The sequence below is a fragment of the Corvus cornix genome, chromosome 6 (assembly GCF_000738735.6).
Source record: "Corvus cornix cornix isolate S_Up_H32 chromosome 6, ASM73873v5, whole genome shotgun sequence".
NCBI lineage: Eukaryota > Metazoa > Chordata > Aves > Passeriformes > Corvidae > Corvus > Corvus cornix.
This window is the reverse complement of record NC_046336.1, coordinates 18,563,165-18,571,738: the sequence shown is the minus strand read 5'-3', so window position 1 is coordinate 18,571,738 and position 8,574 is coordinate 18,563,165.

Genomic DNA, 8,574 nt, shown 5'->3' with positions numbered 1-8,574 from the left:
TCCAACTTCTGAAAAAAAAATCTCATTCCTATATTGACACAATGGAATTTTTATCAACTTAAAATACTGAGGAGAGTGCAGCATGAGAAGCCAAATACAGTCTGGTAGAAGTACCAGTGTGAAAAGTCAGTTTTCTCCAGTGAGCTGTAAGGCTGAGCTCCTGACCCCCTGTAGTTATTGCAAATGTATGGCATGCTTTTTGAGCACTACTGTCCCAGAGGGAATTCTGATTGTGTGTTTTGGATACTGTTCATGCTCCAGCTTGCCTAATTGTATTCATCTGGCTTAGTTCCTCTCTTGATCACAGTGGAGTAGGACAACCCCATTTTTTTTTTAGTTTGTCCTATACCACACTGTAGAGAAGATGTTGAGAAACTCTTAGTAAGTAATAAGAGTTGGATAAACAAATATAAATGAATATATTTACTTATTAAAATTACTCTTTTTTTGGCCTCCTAGTGACAAAAGAGCAGAAACAAGGAGTTAACATGAAACTCATACCCCTAAGCGTGAGCTGACAATAACTGAATGAATATAAATGTTAGCAGTCATCAGCATAAGGTAAATTATCACTGAAAAGAAAAATTGGTGAAGTCCACCACAAACCATTATTCCAGAGAGTATATATAACAACTCCCTACATCTTTTCTTATCGTCGTGCCGTTGTTATGTCTGAGCATTTGAGGGCTATAGAGATATTATGATATTAATTATTCAATATTAGTTCAGTATTGTGTGGATGTAGAGTTTTTAAGCTACACACCATAATGTTGAGGAGCAGAATCTGGTCCTTGCATAAACTCAGGGGTGTGTATAATGCAAGTGCACAAGCTGCACTGAGGTACTGCTCTCCACAATACCAAGAGAGATGCCCATCTATGATACTTCTGAGGTACCACTTTAAAATACAGTGGTGCCCTTTGAAGAAAACAAGGATTGCTGGTGCTGCTGGAGGATGGGGACAAGGTTGTCCTCTCAGCATTACACTGAGCTCCTGACACAAGGCAGCTCTGAGAAGTGCAAATGCAACCTGAGGGTGGGTGGTAGAGCAACATAATTGCAATTAGCGCCAAGAGTGACTCTATACAAGGATGTAACGCAGAACACAGAGACCCACATTGAGGAAATATCTACAGAAAGCAGAACAGGCTGCATAGTAAGATTACTAGGATCAGAGAAACAGCCGATGTGTATACCTAAAATGATTAAAAGAGCTTCACTGTTCAGGATGCAATTGACATTTGTACCTGCATCAGGCAAATTAAATTAGAAAGAAAAAGCAGTTGAGGTAAAAGGGCAATGTTAAGACGAAAACAAGCTAAGGCTGGACATGAAACTGAAAGGCTTTCATTGAGGTACCTTCTAACCATGTTAACCTTTCAGAATAAAAGCCTGGTTAGCCAGTAAATAAACTTACCTGGTGCTGTAGCAGATGACAGATGTAGACCAGCTCTTAAAGTCCTGTGATCTGCTGCCAGGTAGTTGTGATATCAGACCAACTGCTTCAATCTCAATTCCAGCCTTGCTTGAAGTCCTTCCTTTATCCCAGCCTCCAAGTCACTAACTCTCCATGCCTTAATATGTCCTGCTAGGAAGCACAGAGAGAAAAATTAACAATTTTGCAGAAGCTACTTGTGGGCAAGGTCCCCCAAGACGTCATTAGCATAGGCTAAGGAACTAACATAATGCCTTTTTAAGGAACTAACATCAATCTTCTGGCAGTTCACAGCAGAACAAAAGTCACTCCATGTTCCATTGAGGTAAAGGCCTTCTTTCTTTTTGAATAGAAATATATCTTGATGCTCCCACTTCACAAGATGAATAATACTATAAGTAACAAATGTCTCAGTATAGGATACTAAAAAAAAAAAAAAACAAAACCAACCGAAACAACAACAAAAAAAACCAACTAAACAAACCTAAATCAGAAGAACATCAACAACACATCAAAGAACTTCTAGTTAGATCTCCAACAATAACAACACCGTAGGGAAATGCACTTCAGTAGCAAAGGCTAAACTTGTTTCTATATAGCAGCTATCCTTGCTTCTTTTCATACTCACCTTCCCCAACAACTAACCTGACAGCCTCATGTCTAGTTCCTTAAACAGCAAAAAACCAAGGACAAGTCTTCTGGGACCCTGCCTACCATCCCTGAATCTTAGGGATGGTTATCTTAGACTGCATTATGCAAAGCTACATTACTCTGTGGCCTGATGCCTCAGGTGGTGATTTTATACCCAGGTGTTGGCAATAAACTGCAATCAATGTTATTAAAAAGCTACTTTTGGTAAAACATGGGGCAATTTTTGTGGAAGCAGTAATAAAACTTTGTAACAATCCTGAAAGTAGGGCAAAGGTTATGGCACATGAAGCGCAGCTACCCCAGCAGGGAGGCTGGAAGAGTGTTCTATGTTAAAAAGCCTATTTCCAGGCAGCAAGGACTTGCCCAGCCTAAGGGAATTAACATCTGGTTAAATTAAAAGCAGATGTTTAGCTGCTACAAAGCAGCAGAGCACCATCAGAGTCAGTGAACAGGGTTCCCTTGTGCAAACTCTGCCAATTCATTATCATGGGGGAAGCTGGGCCAAAGCTCCATCCCCATCCTGGCCTAGGCAATTATGAACCACTCTGAAGTACATTTAGTTAGCAGGTTATTTCATTCTTTTTTTCACTGAGGCATTCTGAACTATGAGCTCAAACGTGAACAAGCAGGTTGTTTTTTCTACAAATACAGCAAGTGCATCTGTGTTACAAATTACCCTTGTTCTCTCAAAATTGTGGTCCTTTTTCACTTATTGTTCTGCTTAGATTTTAATTGCTAAGCAATTCCATGACAGCCGAGATTTTTGTCCTTAATTCAGGATCTCATTTTCAAAGGAACTTCATAATTTGGAATTAACCTTAAGAATGCTGACCACTAATCAGGTGAATCCGCTATTTTTTTCTCCAAACAATGTTTTGTCTCACAGTATAAAGGTCAAAGTTTGTTTGCTCCTAATAATAGCACTCTTGTAGGATAGACAAAAGCTAATGTTTTTATTATTACACTAGAAAAGGTAATGCCTGTTTTCTTTAACAGGCCTTCTATTAAATTGTAAGAGCTTCATAATTTGAGGCAAATTTTCCAGCCTGCTTCATACACCTTTGGAAAATTGGGCCCTGTTCCTACAGCTGCTATGACAGAAATACTGTTATTATGGCAGTTGTATATACTGTTATTATAGTGGGGAAGGGGCATGAAATCTGCCCTGAACCTCTGCCTTATCTCTGAATTCGGACCTCAGCCTGCATGAACTGGGCTTCCTAGTTTTTTTTTAGTGAGCTGGGTTCAGATTTTGGGAGGCCTGGTGCTAAGGCCACTACAGGTGATAAAGCTTTGTTTGTGTTCATGGTTCTGCTCCTCTGCTCATGCAGACTGAGTGACTGTGTGCTGCTTATTTTAACTGTCTTCTACCTGTTTCATCTCTTGGGTCATATCTGTGGATCATCTCTGCTGGGACGAGTTACAGACGTATGGACTTTATGGTCTAGTCACAGTTTGTACGTCACCAGTATCAACAATCTCATAAACGCAACTCTAAGACACCCTTAATTAATACATCAGTGTTAAAAAAGAATCTTCTGGTGTCTCCAGGTAACAGCAACATCTTCTGATCACATAGCCTGTGTCAGAGCAGTGCCAGAGCAGAAGGAGAGGCAGACTTCATACTACATAACCATACAGCCTCTGCCCCAAACAACAAGACATAGGACTCCCAAACAAGAGATGCTCAGTTCTCAGAGCATGGTCAAGACTGCAAAGTGGGAAAATACTTCTAGGACTGTGTCCTCGTATTCACATGAAAATCCTTTAGGCTTTTAGAAATACAGATCTTGTGTTGCATATGTTTATAGGGCAGACAAAACCAAATCTATAGGAAAAGCAGGACTCAGGTAGTGATCTGCCAGATCCATCTTGTGTCTCTTCAAACTGCTGTGATTCAGCATCTGCTTCTGTCTATTTACTATGACAAGCATTTGATATACATACATTTATTTATTATTGGAGGTACTTAGCTTCTACACCTCTTACTAAAGTCAATGGGAGAAAAAGATTTGTGCAGCTCTCTGCTCCAACCACAGGTTGTGATCTCAAGAAAATGTTAACTGGATCCCAACAATCCAAGAGAACTTTGACAAAATCCGTGGTGCTCAGTCCTAGCATTGAATCTGTCCAGACAAATAATCTCCCAGGATGAGAGCTCAGAGAAGCTGTGACGTTAAAAAATCCTTCTAAAGTGAGCTATTTCTGGGATAAGGTTTCTATTTCCTTCACACACAACATCAAAGTCTTACTGATAGCCGCATAATAAAATTATCAAGAAACAGAAGTGTGGTTTTTTTCGACTGGTTTATTCTAGAAGTAAATGGGCAATATTTTAAGAACTACATTGCAAGTTCAGTCTTGACCCCTGGGATTATTTAGCCTTAAGCCTGGATGTAATAACTTCACCCCATTTTCAAGACAGAAGTGTTATGCTTAGTAAGATGTCAGTCTCAGCAAAAATTTTTAAGGCTTCACAATATAATTTCTCCACTGATCATCAGGTAGGGAAGTGCCATAACAAGTGCTACAACAATGATAAATCCTTCATTAAACTGACTTACAAACAAGTATTTTTAAAAATAATTTTGACTTCTCTTTAAAACGCTGCTGGCTCTTGCAAATTAGGATCTGTGCTAGTGTCAAACTCCATGTTCCTTGCCTCACAACTCAAAAATCTGCAGTCTATATGCAGACATAAACTATATAACATGTGAGTGAAAGGGAGAGCTTGCAGGTTATTTGTTACATTGCCATCTCGGCAGGTAGCTTCACATGTCAGGTCCTTACAGGTCACCTTTGCACAGGAGGAAAAAGGTAAGCACAACTAACTTTATTTGTACCCTATTTGCAAATCCCTGAAAAGTGTTGGTTACAAATACAGATGATTCAGAGTTATGTGAGACAGTCCAAACATCAGAATTCAGTTCCCAGGGAGTAACAAGCCTCAAGAGCTGGTTCCAAGTAGACTGAAAGGCAAATTGTCTATCCAGTGGAGTGGCAGGTTCCTTTAGAGCTCAAACATCATTGCTTGTTTCAGGGAGCGTCAGAAACCAAACCAAGCTGTACCACATAGTGAATCTTGTCCTGTATATTTTGTAAAAATTATTTACCTTCCAGCAGATCAGATTTGGTGCTTGTCACAATCCCCAGCTCTAGGAAGGAAGAATTTCAATTTACACAGAATACAGAGAGCAAATGGGCAGCTCAAACTTGTACTTTCCTGACATTGCTGCTCTTTATGCTTGGAATAGGACACAGACACACACCCTTTCTTGGTCCCTTTGACACTCATGTCACCTCAGGACCAAGTCTGATGAAAGTTGTTTAGAGACTGTAAATATTGACCTGGATCCACAATAAGAGGGAAACACATTCGGCAGAGCACCAGCCCTGGACCCAGAAAGATGCGATTTTGTTCCTCGCAACATCACAGTTTTACCGTGTGACAACAGGCACAGTTAAGCCCTGCTGCAGGGATTAGCAATAGTCTCCATATTCACTCAGTTCTATACTCAAAAACAGGGGTGAAATGTAGCAGGATTTTGCACACACAAGGAATTATTCAGATACCACACTAAGGGTGGTGTGTAAATACCCCCAAGTAAATACCTCCCAAGCAAGGTATGTTTCTTCTGCACGATTATCGTAATGGCCTCCAAAACTCACTGTGCCAGATTTATGTATCAGCAAGACACAATCATAAATACAAGATGCCTTTCAAACGCTGTGACACTCCCTTCCTGCAGATGGCTGGAAATGTTCTTAGATACAATATTTGCAAATAGCTTGCTGATGAAATTAGTGCTCTGAAATGGTTAGTTTTATAGATGTCCCTGTTACTCCTTCTGTGGCTATTACTGCTTTAACCTCTTTGAGACCTTGGCTGAGAGCACTTTCTTAGGACTGCAATATTGAGACCACAGGTCAGAAAAAAATCATAGCCCAGCAGAAGCAGTGAGAAGCAGTGGAGTCCTCAGGTGGGTGATTTGTCTTGGGGCTCTGATGAACTGCATCCTAATGCCTGCTGTCTCGCTGCTGACCCTGAACTAGTCACTCCCCTGTGTTTCTGCCTCAGTAAAATGAGGACAGTGCTGCTTCTTGCCTTCCAGCCCCCTGCCTGTGGCAGAGGACATGCTATGGGAGAGCTCAGAACCATCACTGTTCCCAGTGACCAGTTGTGGTACCTCCTTTTTTAAGCATGAGTAATCACCATTCCTGAGATGTGCTGCCCTGCTACTCTCATCTTACCAGCAAGAGTATTTGGGGCATGTGATAAGAACACTTAGGAGAAATCCCTCCAACTCCTGAATCTCCCAGGAGAACTGTCCAGGTGCATGCACTGCTGAGGACACCTGCCCCTCACCTGCTGACTGGAAGCACATCAGTGATGGGAAGGATCCATCAGTAATACAGGGACTTCATAGGTCACATCAGGGGTCTTGGGGGCTCCCATACATCCAGGGCACTGTTGCTTCAACCTAGTTTGCCACTGTTCACTGCTTTGTGTCACTGGGATGTGAGAGAGCAAAGCTTCTTCCATAGGAAGCAAGCAGGAAACTGAGAATTTGATGAAGCTTCTACTTTCTTTGCATCAAAGCCCATCAATGTCTCAGGCTGGTTTTAACCTTTCACTGACAATAAAGTAATTTGCTCATAACAAACAGCTGCTCATCTGAAAAACAACTGGCATGAATCATAGCGGAGGCATGAATCAAAGAGGACTGGCACGAAAAGCTCATGCTCATTTTTGAACACTGCATTATGCCCTGATTAATTGGCAGTGGCTTATGGCTCTATCAATAGGACACGCTCCCTGGAAGAATGACATATTTCTGAGAATTTCTCAACAGAACCAAGCATGTATTATTGATGAGCTAGGAGAAAATCATCTGGGTATTTTTACAAATTCAAGCTTTAAATCAGTTTTGCTGAAAGGCCTGTCAGTCTTTTTGATTATGTTTCCCTCTGAAATAAATTTCCCCTGAGGCAAAATCTTTATGGTACAAGCCTGCAGCTTAGGAGACCTGTACTCCCTCCTTGGTTCCGTGTCAGATAGGTGGTGCCTATAGCACCACAGAGATCCATTTTAACTGTATGCCCGATGATCATAACTACACTTTAAGTAGCCTCACAAAAAAAGCAAAAGCATTCAACTGCTGCCAACTATCCTGGCTGTCCAGCAGTGCTCCCTCATCACTGCAGTATTCGCAGACCTACTTTGGAGAACTTTTCCGTCTTCTCCTGTTTCCTGCAGGGGTATTATCTGTGCTTGCGAGGATTCAATTAATGCCAGTGATGTGGAATGTTGTTCCATTCATCACTGGCCACAGCATCTAATGAATAGGATAATCTAATTCTCCCCAAATAAATATGACACCAAATTAAAAGAGTTCATAAACAGCCTCCAAAACGAGTGAGTTTGTTTCAATTTATTGCCTTTTAAATTGCACTGGATCCCTCAAGTACCAACCTAGCTATAAACAAACCAGTGACTGAGTTTGAAAGTTTATTATCACTAATGTTTGCCTTTATTTATACTAGATTTGAGTGTTAGTATTAGCTGGAAGAACAGAAAAAGGGAGGTCATCCAAATGCCACAGTTTTTAGCCACAATTTTCCTAAACTAGAGAGAGAGCTTTAGGGAACAATGTATTCTAGAGAACTATTTCTGCAGTGTTTATTGTCACTGAAGCATTTAACAAAGTAGGTATGACCTATCATTACAACCATGCAAAAAGTTCACCAGGAAACCAGAAAAAACTTGTAATGCCTAGTGGGTACTTGGCTGGTTTAAAAAGACTCTCCTCACCCTATCTTCCACCAAAACCCAAAGACACAGTTCTTCTAAGATTTTGTCTGATATCATTTTATTTGGGAGCCAGCTATTAGAAAAATTGTTACATGTGTTATGACAGATGATATTGTCAAGCTCTTCTCTGAAGGTAGCCTGCTTTTCAGTATCCTGCCTTCTCTGACCAGTTTTTCCAGAATGCCTGGCAGGAAAGGAGGTGATCAGTGTGGTTGTGGATTTCTTACAGGATGATCTAGATGCCAGCAAGAGAATCTATGGACTTAGTGTGGTGCTTAAAACATACATCATATTGGCTCACCAATTTAACTGTGGACAATACCTGGTGCTTCAGAAGAACCCCATCTTGTGCTTTACTGCTTGAAAATCCTATTTATTTAACAGCTTCTATAATGGATTCTAAACACTTTCCTGGAATTAATCAATTTAGCCTCATTACAGACAGTCCCATGAAGTAAAGATTTATCTCTACATGGCTTTTACAGTTAGCATTTTACTCAGGGTAACACAGCTGTGGCTTAGAAATCCAGAGCTATCATGTCTGCAATGCAGGAAATTGTCTTGTGCAGTGGGTTTCTTTCAGTCCCAGAAACAGCACAAGCGGTGGGGAACAAGTGAACTTTCCACAGAATCATAGAATGGTTTGGCTTGAAAGGGGCCTTTGAAGGCCATCCAG